Below are 8266 nucleotides of genomic sequence, written 5' to 3'. Positions count from 1 at the left end.
TCCTACCTCTAAGCTATGTGTCAACCCTGCTATTTTTGTCTTCAGTTCCTGGGAAAAGTGACAAGCAGTTGTTTGGTCCACTCAGCCAGGCATGTGAGACTTTCGAAGGCAGAGTCCAGAGAAAATGGGGAAGAAGGTAGAAAGGACTCACGCTGGCCCCTGACCGTGTGGCCATACATGGCAACGGTGCTTCCTCCAGAAGCATGGGCTGACCAGGGGCAGCTCAGAGGCTCGGAATTCCTATAGAGGGGCTGTGGTGTCTTAAAGAAGACCCAAGAGGAGCACGGGGAGAGTCTGGGCAGTCAGCTCCATGCCCAGGCAGCTGAACAGGCAGGCACTGCGGCCCAGGGTCTGGACTGGAAGTGGTATCTCTGAAAGCTGAGACCCCAGATTCGTGAGAGAGCTGAGTACTAGCAAGGCCAGGTTGTTCACTGACAGTGGATCAGATACCATAGCCATGGAGCACTGTGTTGTGGAGAATGGAAAGAAGAGAAGACTCTAGAAGCTTCTGGTGGCCGAAGTCATCAGGCTGTGAAAATGTCCCATATATCTGTTGCTGTCAGTAGGTAAACTGCCCTACTGACTGCACATGGCTTCTTTTTGGGGGTAAGAGGATGGGGCCAACAGCACAGGCAAGTGTGTCCTCGATTCCATCTCTTGTGGGAATCCTAACTGACCACCTAACCTTCCTTCTCTCTCCATACCTGTAATCATGGTACTGTTGAACCCTCCTATCTCTTTAGAATAACTCTTGTTTCCTTTTTAGAAATCAATTCTGACAAAATGGTATAGAATAGACAATGTATAGACAATTTATTCTCACAGTCCTGGAGGCTGGCAGGTCTGAGAGCCAGGCGCTGCATGGTCCAGTGTCTGTTTGCCATTTGCTTCCAAAATGGCACCCTGTTCTGTCAGCTGGCACGATGGAAAGAGAAAGAGCACAAAGGGACAAATGCTGCTGCTGCTCCTTTTATATGACACTAATCCTGTCCATCTGGAAGGCCCCACCCTCTAATCCTGAGTCATTGGGGGTTAAATTTCAACATGAATGTTGGAAGGGACACATATATTCAAACCAAAGCAGATGGGAGCCTTTGCATAAACCTTCATAGAGACAAATGTGGTTCTATAAATGGACTTTTGGGGCCAAGGATTTTGCTCAGTAGCATAGTTCTTGCCTGGCAAGTGTCAAGTCTTCAGTTCAATTCCTGGTTCCCCGCAAAAATAAAACTAAAAATGAACTCGTGATTTGTGAAGCATAGCAATAAAGAATATGGTTTACACAGGACCTGCACAGGCAGGGACTTCTCTAATCCTACCTCATCTTTTGGCCACTTGTGCGACCTTGAACAAATCCCTAAGCTCTGGTTTGTTAAAAATACATACCCATGACATTGTCATGAAAAACTGATCCCAAAGAGCATCTGGTACAGTTAGTAGGGACTTAGTAAATGACAGCTGTCGTTGCTATGCTACTGGAGCTTTGGAGAGTTGGTCCTGGCTAAGTGAGCTTACCTTGGAGGTGAAACTACATGCTCACACTGGAAGCTTGGATCTGATTCCACCTTCCACATGCAAATCTGGGGCATTTCTTTAGAACATTGGCAGTGGAACTCAGATTGTCCCACGCAAATCACAGAAGCAAGGTGTATTTGACAAAGAAGGTGTGCTTGATGAGCAAGGTGTGTCCAACACCCACTGGTTTCTCTGGCCTACCATCTGCATAGACTGCCGGAGTGGGATGGAAATGGATAGCTCATCTATAGAGCTCACAGTGAGCCTATGCCCCACACATTTCATTCTTCTTTTCCTGTAATACATCTTGTGTTCTTATCTGTCCTCAGACCCCACCCACTCTCTCTTCATCCTCAGTAGTCTCCTGGGGAAGAATTAATGACTGGTAATGCTTGGTGACTGACTTCCAAAGGAATATTTGCTTCTGAGTTTTGCTTTTGAGTTCAGCATAGAGCCTGAGTTAACTAGAATGACTCCTGTCAGATTTCTCAAATGCCTGGTACTTAGTAGGTACTCAATAAATATTTATAAAGTGATTAATGGGGGGGTTTGAGACAGTGAAGTGAATTGCTGAGGGATATCCTTTAGGTCTGGGGACTTTCCTAGGATCATTCTAGCCACCCCACAGGGTGTTTTCTGTTCCAATTACTGAGAAAATCTGCCCTGAGGAAGGACTTCAGACCAGCATTTCTTTAAACATTGAGGATAATTCTAGTCAGAGCTGTAGGCATTTCTTGCTTCACTGTGCTTTAGAACCCTTCAAGCCCTGCTTTGGTGGGAGGAGGAACTCCCAGGGGAAGTGACAGAAAGCTCACCACTTAAGTTGTTTGTGCTTTGGCTGCCCAGCCCTGAACAAATGCCCTTGGGAGCAATCTCGAAGTGCAGGAGGATAAGCTAAATGACTTAATAGAGCCTAGCAGCTTCAGAAAGGACTAATGGCTTAACCTTAATTGGGCACATGCAGTGTGGATGAATCTCTGAAGAGGAATTTCAGATTTGTCTATTCAGCTACCACTGGCTTCAAAGCATCACATCAGAGTTAACTCCCAAGATGATGTTGGTTGGTAAAGAAATACAAATTCTGGATATGTGCTCTGACCTTTCTACTCCAAATGCAGTTGCTTGTCTCCTCAGCAGCTTGTTGCGGATCTACTATATGACAGGCATTGTTCAGGGGTCGGGGTGGGGTCTACAGGTAGGTGAATGTCATCTATCCTCATATACCTCCATCTTGGAAGGCAGAAGATGGGATTTAGGAAGCAATGAGGCAGGTGCCAGGTTGGAGGTCCATCTGAGGAAGGAACACAGGAAGACGGGACTGCAGCTCTGCCTGGAGTGGGAGGTAGCAAAGGAGACTTCCTGTTGGTTGGGGACTGGAGGGATTGTTGCGTAAGGACTCCGAACCAAGGGAGCAGTTTGTGACTCATGCTGGGAGTTATACAGGGACACGCAGGAGCCAGAGGGAGGAGGGTGTGGGCTGGTCAGGTAGGTAGCAGCCAGAGCCTGAAGGGCCCATGCACCCTCAGAGGAGCGGCGACTCGCCCTGCTTGTGAAGCCTTGGGCTGTGGAAAAGGCATAAGCACAGTACAGACAACATGTGTGACCAGGGCTGACTCAGAAGGGTCCAAGATGGGAACGAAGATCTGAGCCAGTATTTGAATTTTTCCTGTTCTTTCTGGAGAGTAGGATATTGAACAGTTCAATTAACCTCTCTGAGCTCCTCCTTTAAGCCAAGGAACAAATAAATGCCCTTTGGTTGCAAGTAACAGAAGGGCACCTTGAACCAGCTTAAGAAAAATGAAGAATTTAATGGAAATTTCATGTTGCTGAGAAAAGGGCAGAGACATGTTGGTCTTGAGAACAGCAAAAGCAGTTTCTGCTGGTGCTCTCCACATCTCTGTTCCAATGGGAGTGTGTGTGCCATGTTCTCCATTGGAAACATGGTCAGTTGGTGTTCACCAGCCTCAGATGCCACAGCTAGGCTACCCAAGATTCTGTCTCTTCTTCTCATTCCAGTTGGACTGGGATATGGTTTGAGTGTGTCCTCCGAAGTTTTATGAGCTGGAACTTTCTATTAGTCATTTTCCATGGCTAGCACAAAATACCTAACGTGTAGAATTTAAAAGAGAAAATGTTTGTTGATTGCTACTCACACATGAACCAAAGACCTTTTTATTTTGAGACAGGGTCTCACTAAATCAGTGTTACCCAGGCTGCACTTGAGCTATGCAGGCACATGTCACCATGCCTGAAGGGGGAAAGGTTTGTGTTGGCTCACAGTTTCAGAGGTTTCTGTGCTGGACTGACAGCTCCAAATCAGATACATCCTAGCAGTAAGGTGTGGCAGCGAAGAACACACTTTTCAAAGGGATGCCCCCTGTGACTTGCTTCCTCCATAGCACATCCACCTATGGATGCCCTCGTGAGCACCCTCCAGATCAGCCACTTCTCTTGGCTCTACTTCTGAACATTGAGGATTGAGCCGCATGCATCTCTACATCTAAACCATAACAGTCTTGGACCTCAATGTGACCTCACTGAGGTGGTGGACACTTTAAGAGGTTGGGACTACTGCAAGGGACTTAGGTGAAGAGGGTACTGTCCTCTTCAGACAGTGAAAGGGAAGGAACTGAGTTAATTCTCCTACGAGAGGTCCATTATAAAGTGGGGCCACTTGGACTCTTATATATGGTCAGTTCTTTTTCCATTGCTCTGCCCTGTTGTGAGGCAGTCAGAAGACCCTTGTCATTCTGCCTGTGTCATCCTTTCTGGATTTTCTAGCTGTCAGAATCCTGAGTCAAACAAGCCTTTTTACTGCCTGTACTCAGCTTCAGGTATTTTATGATAGCAACAGAAAACAGACTAATACACAATTAGACAAATCCTGGAGAGAACTCTGATGAGGTTAGGGTCAAGTACTTTTCTATGAGCTAGTCAATATGGACAGTCATATGTGTAACGGTTTAGTTCTAAAGTGTCCGCTGAAGTCTCATGTACTCAAAGGTATGGATTTTGGAAGGAGACTGGATCATGGGGATAACATATTCATCGTAGAATGACCCATGGGTGAGTTCACGGCTGACTCTGCTGTTCAGAGGTGGTTGCAGGTGCATCACTGGGGGCGTGAGCTGGAAGGTGTGTGCTTGTGTTTGGCTCATCCTTTCTCTCTCTACTTCCTGAAGGCCATGGAGTGAGAAGGTCTCCTCTACACGTCCTTCCACTGTGCTGTTTCAACCAGGGACAAGATTCCTTAAAGACAAGATTCATCAGCCACATTAAGCTCCTCTTTTAAATTGTGGGTGTCAGGTATTTTATCCTAGTACAAGAAGCTGACTAATTCAGGGACATATAACATAAGTGGCTCAGATTGAGACTGCTTGTTCCTCTTCAGTCAATTAAATAGAACCCGGGAAGCAGCAGCTAAAGAAGTGATGGTTACTCCCACTCAAAACACAGGGTTGTAATAGGAGAAAGAGCATTTTCTAAGAGTGTGAGTTTAAAGAATTTGTCAGAGCTGAGTGTTTCTGTCCTGCCTCCCTGTCTCCCCCCGCCCCCAGTTCATAGGTTGAAGCCCTGACCCCAATGTGATGGTATTCGGAGGTAGTGCCTTTAAGTGGTGATTAGGCTTCGATAAGGTCATGAGGATGGGACCTCGTGATGGGATTAGAGCCCATGCAAGTTGAGGATAAGAGGGCTTACTTCATGTGCAGCAAAGAAAGGGCACAATGAATAGCTAGTGGGAGAGGATGATCCAGGGAGGGGGACATAGCTGCTCCCGGGAGGGGGTTCTCCAAAAAGCAAATTTTCTGTTACCTTGATCTTTGGCTTCCTGGTATTCAGAACTGAGAAAAAAGTGGCTGTGATATAAGGCACCCCCCAGTATATGGTATTTTGTTTTAGTAGGCCAAGCCTAAAGAGGAATACAGTCCCAGAAAAACTAGACATATGCTAGGCAGATAAACTTCTGTTAGCATTACAAAATACTTTATAGATGTGCAACATTCTATAAATATTTTGTTCACACTTTGAGAGTGGTACTTCTTTAGATTCATCTCTAGTTTTGGAGCCTGGAATAGTTGCATAGTAGGGACTTGACAGTAAATGATACTGAGTTAGTGAACACCATAGATTGAGTTAGTGGATAGCATAATACACAAGGGAACCCAAGTTTTTATGAAATCCACATGGGCCATGGAAATCACATGCGATCAATATAACCCTTGAAACCTCTCAGGGAGGTCATATATTGAAAAACCACTTCTCATCACTCAGTAAATTTGAAAGAACCCTTTTCCCTCTGAGATGGAACATATCACTGTTTCCTTTGGCTCTCATTTCAGGGCAATGCTTTATGAGAAAATAGATTAGCATCAGAATTTCATTCAGCATGGTGAGACACTCAGGCGGGAACAATAGATTCACTTCTCCTGTCTCAGGGTCTGGACATGGGCTCTTTGAACAGAATAGAAGGTAGAATTGATGGACTTGTTTACATTGTTACTTTTCTCTTACACTGCTGAACAAAAGTAATTCAGATTATGTAAGCCAAAGGAGTATTTAGTGTCATCACATTTATTTGTTTGTATAGTATCTGGTGTTCATCTTCTAGATTCTGGACTATATAGTCAGTGAGTTAAGAGCCAGTATACTCTTCACTACAGACTCTCCAATACCCATGACTGACACATAGTAGGTCCTCAATAACTATGTGTTTTAGGAATTATTTTATTTTATAAAGTACCATTCTTTCTGATGGAGTGGGACAAGGAAACAAGTGAAATTGGCCATTCTGTCAAAGCATGGTCAGCCTAATAAAGTAGATAAGACACAAAGATCTGAAAATACATGGAAAGATAGAGATATCAAGGTGAAAAAGTCAGCTGTATAACAGAAGAGAAAATGAATTAATAACAGAAAGTTAGTGAATAATAGAAGAAAAATGACAATCATCAAAAAAATCAACCAATAAAAAATGTTGGTGGGGCTGTGAGGGAAAAAGGAATCTTTCTCCACTCTTGGTGGGAATGTAGACTGGTGTAGCCACTATGGAAATCAGTGTGCAGATTCCTCAAAAGACTAGGATTAGCAGTCCCATTCAACCCAGCTACTGCCTTTCTCGGTATTTTCCCAGTAGAACTGAAAACATCATACCACAGTCATATATGTGCACTCATGTTGCAGCAGCACAATTTGTAATAGCTAAATCTTTGAAACAACCCAAATGCCCATCAGCTAGAATGGATAAAAAGATGTGGTATTTTTATACAATGAATTATTACTTAGCTAAAATACAGATAAACTTGAGGCTTTCATAGGTAAATGGATACAACTAAAGACCATACTCATAAGTGAAATAAATCAGACTCACATGTGTAAGCACTGTATTGTCTCTCTAGTACAAGAAACTGAAAAAGTAAGTAAGATCCAAAAGTTACAATAGAGACATTGCCAGTCCTGCAGATAACCCACTACTATTATGGACTACTGGACTATATTAGATTACTTTGCTGAATTCATGCACCTACAATATTTGAATGGCAATGGAATACCTGTCTCTGACAAAAGTAAACAAAAAAGGGGATATAAATGAAGGGCCATTTTGTAGTGAATATATATATATATTAGGATAGATATACAGTTACTTTCTCTTAGTTCAATTAGAAGAAAAATTTGTACTAATAGTGTTTAGACAAGATATCATATCTGCATCTTGTACTATGAATAACTACCATGAAGACAACAATATGCAATGTATTAATTATTGTAACTGTCCTACCAACCTGTTTTGAAGCTGTCTCAATGCTATTTCTTTCTCAATAAAATTAATATAAAAACAAATATAAAAAATAAAACAAAACAAAAAACAAAAGATACAATAGACATTGTGAAAGGGAAAGAAACTGCTCAAAAAGCAAAAAACAATTGGGATGGGAGAAGAAAAAAAAAGGAAGGAAAGAGTGTGCCTAAGGAGAGTCACATGGAAAGAAAACATTCTCTCAGACTTTCACAGAGAGTACATTGGCCAAGCATTGGCCGTGACTCATCCACATGGCTGACCCTGACAAAAGTTCTACAATCTGAGGTACAGGATCTCAGGATAAATCCTGAGGGGATTTCACTGATCTTATCAGACCCAAAAGCTACAGCTCTTGTTGCATAGGTCCTGCTTTACCTTGGTCTTAACCATCCAGAAGAAAAGTATAAAAATGAAATATAAGAAGTAAAGCCATGCTGTTATGTTGAGCTGTAGGGGACTCAGGTCAACAATTTCTGACATTGCCAGGCAAGCAGAAGACCCAATACTTTTATGGACTACTGAACTCTTTTAGAATATTTTGCTGAGTTTACACACCTATAATATTTAAATGATGGAACTTAATTAAAAAAGTGGATACAGATGAATGTCCGTTTTGTATCTGTGTATTCAGGGTGGTTAGGATAGATATATAGTTACATTCTCTTAATGAATAGAGGGATTTGTTCTAGTGGTGTTTGTGAATGGGATGTCAAGTCCGCATCTTGTACGGCAATTAACCACTGGGAGGAATGTACGCAGTGTGTTTATTGTTGAAGCTGTCCTACCAATTTGTCTCATTGCTATTTGTTTCTCAATAAAATTATGGGAAAAAAGGAAGGAAAAAGAATATATATATATATATATATATATATATATATATATGCACAAGAGAGCAAGATAACTGTACTACTAATTTCTATTGGCTCATTGAAAGGAATCAGTGTTATATTGATT

Source organism: Octodon degus, unplaced genomic scaffold (assembly GCF_000260255.1).
Source record: "Octodon degus isolate 3935 unplaced genomic scaffold, OctDeg1.0 scaffold00091, whole genome shotgun sequence".
NCBI classification, from domain to species: Eukaryota; Metazoa; Chordata; class Mammalia; order Rodentia; family Octodontidae; genus Octodon; species Octodon degus.
The sequence above is the reverse complement of the archived record's forward strand: the minus strand, read 5'-3'. Positions refer to the sequence as shown.